General features: G+C 47.8%; 1 protein-coding gene across 4 annotated transcripts in view; it reads right to left on the reverse strand.

Annotated features, from left to right (window-relative positions):
- The window catches only part of ST6GAL1 (ST6 beta-galactoside alpha-2,6-sialyltransferase 1), a 114,539-nt gene extending 102,660 nt beyond the window's left edge, over positions 1-11,879 (reverse strand). For 3 of the 4 annotated variants that reach the window (XM_058662137.1, XM_058662134.1, XM_058662135.1), the window contains exon 1: positions 11,558-11,879. The gene's annotated coding sequence lies outside the window, so the exon portion shown is untranslated. Of the gene's footprint in view, positions 1-10,602; positions 11,134-11,557 lie in introns of those variants that run through there. The other variant, XM_058662136.1, reaches the window with a different exon arrangement.
- Between the last annotated feature and the right edge of the window lie 605 nt (positions 11,880-12,484).

The following is a 12,484-nucleotide window of genomic DNA, read 5'->3' on the forward strand; positions in this document are numbered from 1 at the left end:
CATAATTTTTAAAATATCAATCAATAGGCAAAACCAAACAGAGTTAAAAATCACCCAAGATCCTCCATACATAAGAAAAAAGAGAGGCTAGGAGGATAGATAACTAAAATTCCTTGCATATTCTTTTATTTACATATAAAATGGAGCATGAAGGCTGGAGAGAACAGGTGAGAGAAGGATGCAAGGAGACTGCCTTTTTTAAAAAAACAATTGACTGAAAGGCTAACTCCATCACTTTCACACCTCACTTCAACAGTGTGAGGGTGGGAAAGTTAGCACTTTCATTATCAACTGGTTGTTCCCAAGAAAGGCTCATCCATGCCAAATTCCCTGAGTTCTTGTACATATGAGATATGCCTGCCTGCCTGCCTTGTGCTTGTACGATGTTACTGTGCGTGAGCCCATTGCCTTTCCCCCAGAACTCCATCAGTACTTTACTCACTTCTAGTCTCTCTCTTGCTGTAGATCAAGATGGAAGCTAACATGATTCCTTCTTTCAGTAACAGAAAACCTTGCCCAATCTGAGTTTTCAGAGATTGTACAGCACCCAACTGGAAACTTTCTCAGCCTCCTTTGAAGCCCAGATGCTGGCCCACACAACAGAGGCAAAAGTGGCAAGTACCCTCCAGAAATGACCCCAACTCTTCTTGGGGGGGGTCAGTTTTCTAGACTTTAACATCTCTGATCTCTTCTTTTTTTTCAGTGTGGGCTATGATTTTCCTCAAGCCTTCCTACTGAAAGTTACATCATTTTCCATGGATTCCAGCCGGTCCTTTTTTTTGGCACTGATTTTGTTTGTATCCTCAATCTTCTCTCTTCACTCTGCATTGGCCCTTTTTGTTTTAGTCTGCAGTTTCATGGCCCTGTTTTGGAGTTCTCCATTCATTTGTTTTCAAAATGATTTCTTTTGAATGAGTTAACGTATCCTCTCTGCTACAGAAAAGGTCATACAAACCCAGAAATCCTTTGAAGGACAGAGAAAAATTTTTTTTTAAAAAAAAAGGTGTCTCATTCCTCACCAAGTGGAACAGAATGGCTTTGTTCCCCTGGGTCTACCTTCCCAATTCCAACTCATCCTTAATGGAAGAGCTCATGACCCACACGTTCCAGATTTCTCCAGCCCAGGCTGACTGTTCCCATTCAAGGGCTTCTCTCAAATCACCTTGTCACAATTGCCTGACTTCTGCAATGAACCTAAAACTTATAAAAGGGTAGATAAACCTTTGTTTTCTCCTTTGTCGCACATGGTTAGCCATATATAGGCTTCCTTTGAAGATTTCGGGGCTAGTGATTGGCCGATAAAGAAGGAAGTTTAAAAACTGGAACTGAGACTGAAGAAGTTGTCAACATCAGACTTGTCATTCGATTTAATGAGAAGTTGAAGAGCAGCAAGAGGCAGGAAGAGGATTCAGCAAAGGGTGGTGTCCTTGAGAGACTCAGAGAAGCATCAAGCAAGCCAGAGCTCCCCAGCCTGGCCCTGTAGGCATGGGGCCAAGACCCAGAGCACGGGCTCCAGATGTAGCAGACAAGCTTACAATCCCTCCATTCACTCACAGTGAAGTCACTGCTTCCTCACCTATCTCACTGAGGTAATAACAGGAAGGTTATGGAAATTACAGTAGACAATGCACATAATAGGTTTCAACCTCGTCTCCCACCAGGAACACCATGCTGCCAGCACTCCCCTGGGCATAGAGTAAACCAGCCCTCAGCCTCCACCCTTCATTCTCACAGCCCCTTTTCCCTTCACCACCCCTTTCCCCAGAGGCCAGCAGCAATGACTGCAGAGACCCAGCTTACCCGCCACCTCTTCCAAAAAGCCTTTCCAAACTCACTGTATTTCCTTCTCATTCTCTGTGCCTGCCCAAACCAACATGGATCACCCCAAAGATATAACTAAGATGTGCTTGTCTACCCCAACTAAGCCCTAGAAGAGCACAACTGCTGGGCTTACTTGTCTATCTTATCGGAGGGAGCACTGGACATGGCACCAGCAGGCATTCAAGGCTTATTGAATGAATGAACAAAGCAAGGAGTTTAAAAATAGAGGAAGAAAGGTGACATGAAGAGTATGTCTACAAATGAACTTCTAAGGCCCTGCCAGTTACGTTGAATACACATGTATGCCCATCCACGAGGTGTGTTCTTTTGCAGGCATTTCCAATACCTAGCATATAATAAGCACTCAATAAATATTTAATGAATAAGTTTAAGTTGAACACACTAGATCAAAGAAGAAACTGTTTAAGCACAGCTGCAAGATAAGCCCTTAACAATACTTATATTGAGTTGCAATTACAATTTAAAGGCACTTAAGGGAGGCAAGCTATGGTACCCACCAACCCGAGACTTATTCACTAATGGTGTGTTTGGCATCTGTCATAACTCGATAACAAGCACAAATATCACAGCTTTAAGGGCCAAGGGGGAAAATCTGCAAACAGACTGCTGACGCAAGCAACCCTACTCAAAAGGGTAATGAGCACAGGGACAAGGGATTAGAAAGTCATGTTATCCGCACATGACTGTCCCATAAGCTCCATCATATGTCCTTAGGGGGATAATAAAAAGCTTCCATCAGGATCTGCAAGAATTATTCAGCTTGGCCTCAGTTAGCCACAAGGACTAAGCCTTTCTCAGCACCCCCTCCACTGTGCAGCACTGGGAAATCCTGCAGCAAGATGCAAGAAAAGAGGCTAACAGACTACACCCAACACCTAGCTTCGCCCTCAGCAGCAGTGAGACCACAAGGGACCCTCTAGTCAGTCATGAAGCTTAGTTCTCTCATCTGCAAAATGGAGGTGATGAGACACCAAGGGTTGCTTTGAAGGAACACACAAGGTGGCACATTAGATGGTAAACTCTGCCATGCTTGTTTTACCAAACCTGGCTAAGGCTTAAGTCAAAAAGCACTTCTTTCACCTACAGGACACAAAGGGACAGGGTTGGGCACTCTCAATTCGACTCCAGGGGAACTTAGACAGTTAGCCAAAGGTGGAATGTTCCAGAAGTTAAGGCTGCCTGACGCCTCGGCCTGAAACTCCACAAACCATGACATGGAAGCAGAATTAGAAAGACTGTAATGAAACAAATTTACAGTCCACCTCTTGGGACGTGTAGTTCTTTTCCAGTTGCCAGACTTTCTGGTCATCTGAAGTGTATGTGATATATTTATTCCTGTGGAAATAATTCATGAATGTAAGGTCAAGCAGAGCTGAAGCCAAGGACAGCTCAGGGGAAGGGTTGCCAAGATTCAAAGGAAAAAATGTTGAAAACGTCTCTGAAGACTTTGCTTTTATTTCACCTTCTTGCAGCAGGTAAAAACTGTTCCCCATAACCCGTCCCTACCATCAAGCCCCCAGTCCTAATTTATATCAATTTGCTTCAGGACACATACTCACTGACTCTTTAGATTGCAGGATGGAGCCTCAGTGTGTGCTTCTATGAACCCCCTACCCTGGGGGAGTCCTCTGATGATGGACAAGTTCACTTCCAACTTTTTCTTGGCTACATGCAATGATGGGTACTTCACTACCTTTCAGCAGCTGGCTCCGTGGCTGCAGGTGGTTGGTCTGTTAGGTAAGTCCTTAATCTGCTTTCTGATGACTCTCACCCCAGCTACCCCCACCGACCCCGGCTCGCTCCCCAGCAGCCACTTCATGTGACTCTAGTCCTTCACCCATATCAAATGCCTCTGCAGCAGGTTGTGCTAATCCCTGGTCACCCAAGGGGCCCACCTTCTGGGGATGCCTTATTTGAACCAGGAAGCAGCCCCTCCAGATGAGTCTGGACAACCAGCCTGTAAGCAGAACTGTCCCAGTCGCTCTTCCAAAGCTAGAGAGCAAGCAGCACTTCCCTTCTTCCCTTGCACTTCTTCCCTCCCTATCAGTTACTGCCAGTCCTCCCTCAGATTCTCCAGTTATGACTCTGGGAACAAAATAACAAACTCGGACAGCCCTGGATTGTGGGGAGAGGCAAGAGAAGGTGATGACGCAGCTCAGTTTTTGCGCTGGTGGCTGAGGGCACACAATCAGGCACGCTATCTCCAAGAATCACCTTTCCTACCAACAGCCAACCTCTTAGTAGCTTCCCAGGAACTCTGCCATCCAGTTTTCCACAGCATGGTCTTCAATGTTTCTGCACCCATTTTCTTGTCACCCTTCAAGGAGGTAGAAACAGTCACTGCTTAACCCACTGACACTTGCTGTCATCTTTGCACATGTTTTTTGACATCTCAGCACACATTACTATGAGAACACATAATTATCTAACAATAGAAGATTGGTTAAGAAAACACAATCAAATTGGGAAAGCAATGCAGGCATAAAAAAGAATCAGTGGAGGTAGTGTGGTGGTACAGCAGGCTAATAATCTACCCTGTGATGGTGGCATCCCATATGGGTGCTGGTTCATGTGCCAGCTGCTCCACTTCCCATCCAGCTCCCTGCTTGTGGCCTTGGTAAGCAGTGGAGGATGGCCTAAAGCCTTAGGAACCAGTACCTATGTGGAAGACCCAGACAGTCCTGGCTTCTGGCTTTTGCTCAGCTCAGCTCTGATTGTTGCAACCTTTCAATAGGATGGAAGACCTTCTCTCTCTGTCTCTCTATAAAAATCTACCTTCCAAATAAAAATGAAATAATTAGTATACACTAACACAGAAATACCTCTAATTCATATAGTAAGAGAAAAGAAGCAAGGTTGTAAAGTGGCAAGTATAATTTACTCCATTTCCTGAATTGTAAAAACCTATTTGTAAATAACCACAAAGGCATATATAAATACAGGCAAAGAGTACTGAGAGGACTCACACTAACCTATAAATTAACAGTGGCTTCAGAGAGAGTAGGATGGAAAGAATACAGAGAGGGGATTAATGGCTTACCCTGCGTAAGTATCCTACAAGACAATTCTGTCATTTTTAAAAAGACATCCTTCCATTCTTACAGATGGCTTTCGATGATATCAGAACTAGAAGGGGTTGGGGAGTGTTGAAGATTGAGCCCAGGACATACCATGCCAACTTGGGTTGGCATCTATGTTGTCTAGGACCATAGAGCTAGCCAGTAGCAGCCATATGTCACATCATAGTCCTGGCCCTGAATTCATGAGAGCCATGATAAATGAAGGAGATGGTTTTGCTTTGAATACTACATCACATCAACCTTCCTCCTTTATTTGAGGCAGAAATTCCATCTTAGTTATGCCAGTGAGTTAAAGCAGCTCAAGATCCATCAGAATTGAAAAGGGGAGCCTATCTTTTCCCACAGAAGAAAAATGCCACCAAGCACACCTGTCACTCAAGGCACAGATGGTAGGACCAGCACCTTCTCTGGAGCCCCTCACCCCCATCCAGTCAGCAGAGGAGCTGAGGGAAGGGATTCAAGAGTGAGAGAGAGCAGGAAGGGGATGTGTAGGCCCAGGGTGTTCTGTTTGCCCAGTACTCATCTTCGGCCCAAGAGGTGATAGCAACACCTCTGGCATGCGCTGTGGGGAAACCGAGCTGTCAATCCGGGACCTTAGTCCCGTATAACAACTGCTTCCCAGGGAGGAAACACTGGGCTCATGTCTGAAGTCCAACTAATAGTCAGCCACTTGGGCTGCTGCATCCATGACCTCATTCAGTACTCATCAGATTTTGGGCTTTAAGAAATGCAATGGGACTTGGCAAAAGCATACAACTGGAGATGGGTGGGGCCCCTTTTCAAAATCAGGCTCCTGCCTCCAAATTCAGTGCCCCTTTCACCCTGTAACCCTGATTGCAACAGGGTTGCCTTCCTCAAGCAGTAAAACTTAAAAAGTTCTGGGTTTCTCTCTCTTTCTCTCTCTATTCTATACACACACTCCCACACTCCCACACTCCCACAGCGCCACAGCAACAGCAGAGACAGGATCTGAGCCAGCACAACTCCATGCCTCAAATATGCATCAGGAGACTTAGTGAAGCATTTATGGCTAGGCTGGGATTAGCTTCAAAGTCATCTGGGTTGAGAATGGGTTAAAGACCAGCCATAGATTTTGATAACAGTTGAAGTGAAATAATATGATATGGGGTTCACAGCACTTTTCTTTCTATTTTGTTTGTTTGGACTCTTCCATAATCAACAGCTTTTAAAACACACACACACACACACACACACACACACACACACTAATGATTTCGCTCTCAATTTGTCACCTGGTAGGAGGCTCCATTTCAATTAACTTGCTACTTCTCTCCCCACAGCAAACCACACAATGCTCTGTTACCATTGTTAGAAAAACCATCTAGGCTAAAAGGGTCTGCAGAACTCCAGTCATAACATCAAAGCCATCAGTGGAGGAGAGCTTCCTGTTGACCTTTTTACCTGTGACTTCAACCAATGCTTGCAGCTTCCCTCTAACATGACAGTTTTGTGGGCCCTACACCCTACAGGCAAGAAAACTGACGCTTAGTAAACAAGCATGGCCTAGTTCATGATCAGTAAGAACTCAAACCCTGAGTCACTGCACTCTTAATTTCTACCACTCCCACAACACAGTCAGACTTGAAGAGTTTATATAATTGGGCTAACTGTTGGAAGTGTTTTAAATGGTAATTCCATCTTGCAGACCCTATCTCATGGAAATTGGAAAACGAATAGATTCATTCACAGGCACGCTCATCACAATGTCAAGTACCAGAGGGAAGCATCAGGAAGAGTTTCCCCGCTCAACAGCGGCCATAGTGCAGGAAACCTTCCCACTGCTCAGTCCCATGAACATCTGCCTCGTGGCTGCACAGCATCCTGAGCTCGTCTCGTATTAGCCCTGCATCCTCTTGCAGGCTGTAAGCTTCCAGAAAGCTGAACTCTTTTAAGTCGTCTTTGGTTTAGAGTAGACATTTCAATCTATGATGAATGAACTTAAAAACCATACCATGGTTTCTCATTTAACCCAGTGGAAATGGAAAACTAAGGTTTTAAAAGAAGCTTATGGAGATCATATGACCGGACTAAAACAGAAGGGCTCATCTCCCACCACAGTGTAGCCAGTACCTTTGCTGCTAAAAAAAAAAAAAAAAAAAAAATCCAGGATGGGGTTCCAATGCTGGAGGCAGAGTTAGGAACGGCAGAGCCTATCCTCTCACAGCCCTTCTCGAACCTTCTCTGAAATGGGAGAGGTCAGATCCTGGGGATGGACCCTGGGGATGTTGAGTGGCTGACATGGGTGACAAGTGAAAGGCTGCAGTTTTAATGTGCATGCAAACCATGAAACTCATGTATGAGGAGGTGAAGTTGAAAGGCAAGAACCACATTGCAAATACTGTATGCTCTCTACCATTTAGAGGAAGCAGATCCATAAAAATATATAAAAATAAAATGCCCAGAAGGAAAAGAGCCAAGTTTCAACAGTGATTGTCTTTGTTTGGAATTATTGTTGTATTTCCCCATATTTTTAAAGTGAAGAGGAGCATGCTTGTTTTAATCATTAGAACAATAAAATTTAAATCACACCCTTGATTCATAAGGCTAACCTCATCCTTATAGTCATGAGTTAAAGCATCACCACACTAGTTTAATCACATGTAACTCTATTGCTTGATATGTTATAGTTCCACATAAGCCTACAAAAAGTGCATCTACAGGCCTCAGAATGCTGTCATATAGTTGAAGTATAATTGTGGGTAACCAAAAAAAAAAAAATCCTCACTATTTTGTTCGCGATGACCATCTGCCCAACTCCTCAGGTCTGTATTATTCCAGATGCTTTCTCAATTTATTATTCTTGCCATTTTACAGTACAGCCACATCCTCACACTCATGGAGAACCACTTTCTCTTAGACACCTCTTTCCCTCTCAATTAACACATCTTCTTGCCTTCACCCAGGAAGAGATGGAAGCCCCAAGAGGTCACCAGATGATTCTCTATGGGTCCATAAGGACACTTAGTCTCTAAGGGAGATCTAGAAGTGTACTCAGCAAGGATGGTACAGCTGGGCCAGGACTCTTTGCAAAGCACTCAATGCCTCAGGGCACAGAAAGCATCTCCTAGTTTTGTGTAAACCCAGGCTGAAGTTCTAGAACCCCCAACCTTCTGCTTGTCAGTAATTATGGAAGGACTCAAGGTAGTACTCACGAAGCAGTGAGAGTTCTGTTTTTGCTTCTAATTTGTCTTTTACTGGATCTATTACCCCACAGTCGCACAGCTTCCCGAGCACTCAGAGCCCCTCCACAGCGTGGGACAGGCACTCCCATCCCTCTGTGTCTGGCCAAGCCTCCTAATCCCAGCACTCGAGCATACACTATGAAGTTGCTCTCTCACCATCATTCACCACTTTTTTTTTAATGTCAGAAAGACAGAAAACACTCCCAAATGCTTATAATGGCCAGCACTGGACCCACCAAGCTAGAAGGTAGCAACGCAATCCAGATCTTTCAAGTGGATGATGAGTGAAGTTAGTTACTTGAACCATTACAACTACCTCCCAGGTCAGCCTTAGGTGGAGTCAAGAACCAAAGGAAGATGTTGAGCCCAGGCACGCAGATATGAGATGCAGGTTTCTGAACCTATGGGCAGACTGCCTACTCCCACTCCCACCGTTTTCCAAGCTGAGGACTACCCCATCCTACCAAAACATGACCAGTTACAAGCATGTGTAATGTAACGTGTTCCATGGGTTTCAAAGGCATTATTCTTCCCACATCGTACAATGGAAAACAGTCTGCCAGTTCAGATATCACACAGAAGAGAAGAGGTTTCGAGTGCCCTCCTGCCTCAAGGCCTAAGCTACGCCCACCCCACTAGAAGAATAGCTCTGCAAAGGCTGGGCAGGTGCTGCACAAAGCATAAAATAGGAGCTCATGAAGTGAAGCAGCATGCACAGGCAAGGAGTCTCTGTTCTGACGTCTCATTGCCATTATCTGCCTCACCATGACAAGCAAAGGAGCTGACTGCAAAAACACGAGACCCAGAATATGAGAGTTCCGTTCAGAAGTAAAGCAAACCACTTGGTGAACACCCCAGAAAGTGAACTCACTGATGACTATAAGCCCCTTCACCACATCTCCCGCTGGGATCCCTGGCTTTGTTTAATAACCAAACCCATGCAAATCTGTAAGGAACTCAGCTTCCAACCTAGGGAGTGTTGTCATAACAACCATCACAACTCTGACTATACTCTGGGATGCCGAAAATGACTTGTTGAATGTAGTTGCTGCCCTTTTACGCAAAAAGAAGTTCTATCAGTAAAGCGTGTATTGTGGGTGTTTTCAGGCAAGTAAGTTTTCTGTGTTCACACCTGGAAAACAAAAGGGACCAGAATCCAGCCACAAGATTTCTGAAGTTCTTTACTGGGTTGGCATCCTGGTTGAAAAAGAAAAAAAAAACTACACTTCAGTGCCAAGTGGAACTACAAGAGTGAAACATCTTGCAACTCTAAGATAACAGGCACAGGAGCGAAGACAACACATTAACTTTGGGGAAACCTGCCCTCCCTTTCGCCTCATAGTGGTTTGTTTTTTTTTTTTTTTTTTTTTTTGGTTGTCTAACTTTTCCTCTGCCAAATCCAAAAATAATTAGTTACTTCCGTGGGACTCTCACCAAGAAATTAATTAATTAAGTGAAGTCAACGAAAACAAGCCTTTGTTCTCCCGCTGGTGGCTCAGGAGTAACTCTCTGAGACACTTTCCCCAGTCGATTGGTGTCAACAGCTCATGCTTTTGCCCAAAGGCCTCCTGGCACCAGGATGAGAGGCAAAGCAGCTAAGTGTCCAGAATTGTCCCTCTTCCAGTTTGAAGGGAAAAAAGCAGTCGGGAGAGAAAAATAACTGAAGCTCCTGGAAGGCTACAAGGAGAGCAAGGAATTGCTACATCTATCTTTCCTCAACTGAATAAAGAACTCTTGAAAGAGATCATCGAAGGGTACAGTTCGCAATGTGAATTGCTTTCTTTGTTTAATTCTATTCCGCCTAAAGCCACTTACTTCTTAAGTCAACCGCACCACCCCGGTTTTGCTTCCAAGGGTTGGAAGTGTGGAAGACACACACTCAAATCTAGTCCCGCTTTACTGATTTCATCGAGTTTTAAACTTGGACAAGGGGCTGGACTCTCAGGCCTCGCCTTGCTGCCTGGGAAAGCAGAAAGTTCTGCCAGATGCTCTCTTTCAGAGTCGTACGGAGCTGGAAGCTGGCCAGCTCCCCGCAGGGGCAGGTTCATCTACTGCCCTACTCGCTGAGGGAGGCAGCGGCGCGAGAACACGTCTGCTCCGGCCTCCGGCACAGCACACTCAAGGTCCAGCCGCAGCCCTGCCGCCAGATTCCTGCCTGGCACCGCCGCCCCAGAGGCCGATCCGTTCGCTGCTCCCTCGTAACGCTGCCAACCCAGTTCTGCTAAGCAGACGTAAGCAAAGGGGGGAAAAGGCAAAACAAAGACTTCTGTTTGCAAACCTAAGAATTTCCCCCCAAATAAATTTAGAACTGAAACGAGGACACCCCCTTTCCCCGCCTCACCCCCCCCCCGCGCGCGCACACACACACACACACACACACACAGAGCTAAAAAAAGAGCCTTAGGCCGGCCCTGCTGTAAAAACTCAGAACAACCTAAGAGGCCAGTGACATCAGCTGTCCAGGCACACAGACCTACCCGGCTAGGCGCAGGCGACACCCAAGACCGCACTGGGCGCTGTTCCTCCTGCAGGCTGGGGAGGCGCTCGCCGTCTCCCAGCTCAGGCAGTGGCCAGAGCGCGGGGACAATGGTGTGCCGGGCACGCTCCTTTGGGGGCTGGGGGCTGGGGACAGAGACCCTTCAAGTTCACGCACACCTCTACCAATCCTCCTAGAGGTGGAGGCGAGGAGTTGATCCATCTCCCGCCGAGGAAAGCGCCACGGTCGAGGACACACTCTCCCCGCTTGGGCAACCTCTTTTGTAACTGCGTTCTTGTTTCGCTTTGCCCCTTTGAAGTGTGGCTGTTGAGTCTGGTGCCCCAGTGGTACCTTTTCGAACGTCCTCCTCGCGCTCCTCTAGCAAGAGATGCCAGCAACGCCGCTGGCTTCCGCGCCGCACAGACAATGGCCCGACCCCAAAGGACGGCTGGACAAGGCTTGCGGCGCGCCCAAATCCCAGGGCAGAGTGCACGTGTGTTTGTTATGGTGCCTGTGCTCCCTCCCCCTACCCCCTTGACGGACCTCAGTTTATTTACCTGCAAAAGCAGCGGTTAAGATCTGAAAGAAGCCAGACCCTGCGAGGCGTCCCGCCCCCATTACTCCCGCCCCCCACCCAAACTGGCCGTGTCCTGGAGCAAGCAAGGTTCCCGAAGGCCCCGTGCACGTGGGTTTGTTGTGGATCTTTAGGCTACAGAAACCAAGGCAGCCCTCCCCCTATACTTACAGACCCGGCCTGGACAGAAATAAAGACACCCTTGGCCCTAAGGGGCCGGCGACACGGGGAACTCGGCTCCAGCAGTGATATAGACAGATCGGGTCCCTGCGCCCCAGGCGCGCCCCGGGCCCAGTCGCCCCGCGCTCCTCATGAGTCCCTTAGCACCAGTCCTCTCTGGGGGGCCCACGCCGCGCTGCCGCCCACTGCACCCCCTACTCACTGGCTGCGCTTGGGACCGCGCAGGCTGCGGCTGTTCCGCCCGCCCGATGTCTGCAGCCGGCTCCGCGCCCACGCCGGCCGGCAGCCCGCTCCCTTTGTTAGCGCCGGGCAGTGCCCCGGGCTCCTTCCCCAGCCCAGCCCAGCCTAGGACTCCCCTCCCCCAGGCGCCTCCACAATCCCCGCTCTGCTCAGGCTGTACAGCTCTGGAGCGCTGGGAGCTCCACGAGGGAGTCCCTGGGAGGAGGGGTCCACTGGGAGGGAACGGGCGACAGGGGATGTGGCGTGCAAGGGACCGAGGAAGGAGGGAAGAAGAGCGCGCCAGAGGGGCGGGGAGGAAGCGAGCAGTCTCCGTTATGCAAATACAGACTCTAAGACTAGGTGGGTCCCCTGGGTGCACACGCCCCAAACCAGCCGGGCCCTCCGGAGGTCGCTAGTGAGCAGGCTTTCAGGTTAAAGGTGCAGCGGAATAGGTAAAGCAGATCCGTGCTTTTCCAATGGTCAAGACCGGGCAGGGCAGAGGGGGCTGCCATTTGGCTCCAAGGACCCCCAAAATGCTACCTCCACCGGCACTCTGCCTGTGGGGCTTAGTGGTTCCAACTCTGCCACCACCTCGTGCTATGACCTTGGGCAAGTCACTGACCTCTCTGAAAATTCACCTTCTCCTTAGGAAGAATAGCAAAGAACAAATCTATTTTATAGGTTCTGGTGCCAACCTCGGGCATGGCACGTAGTGGACACTCTTAAAGACAACAACTCTTAAAGGAGGATGAGAAGGGGTGACCTGAAATTTATGCACAGGGAGATTACTACCCCCACCGGGCTCTCCAGCTAAGCTGGGAGGCAGTTCCTGTCTTCCACCTGGGCTCAGCCAGGCAGGTTAGGGAAAACTGTCCATTGAACAAACATCATGGTTGCTTACTGACTATGC

This window comes from Ochotona princeps, chromosome 3, assembly GCF_030435755.1.
Source record: "Ochotona princeps isolate mOchPri1 chromosome 3, mOchPri1.hap1, whole genome shotgun sequence".
NCBI classification, from domain to species: domain Eukaryota; kingdom Metazoa; phylum Chordata; class Mammalia; order Lagomorpha; family Ochotonidae; genus Ochotona; species Ochotona princeps.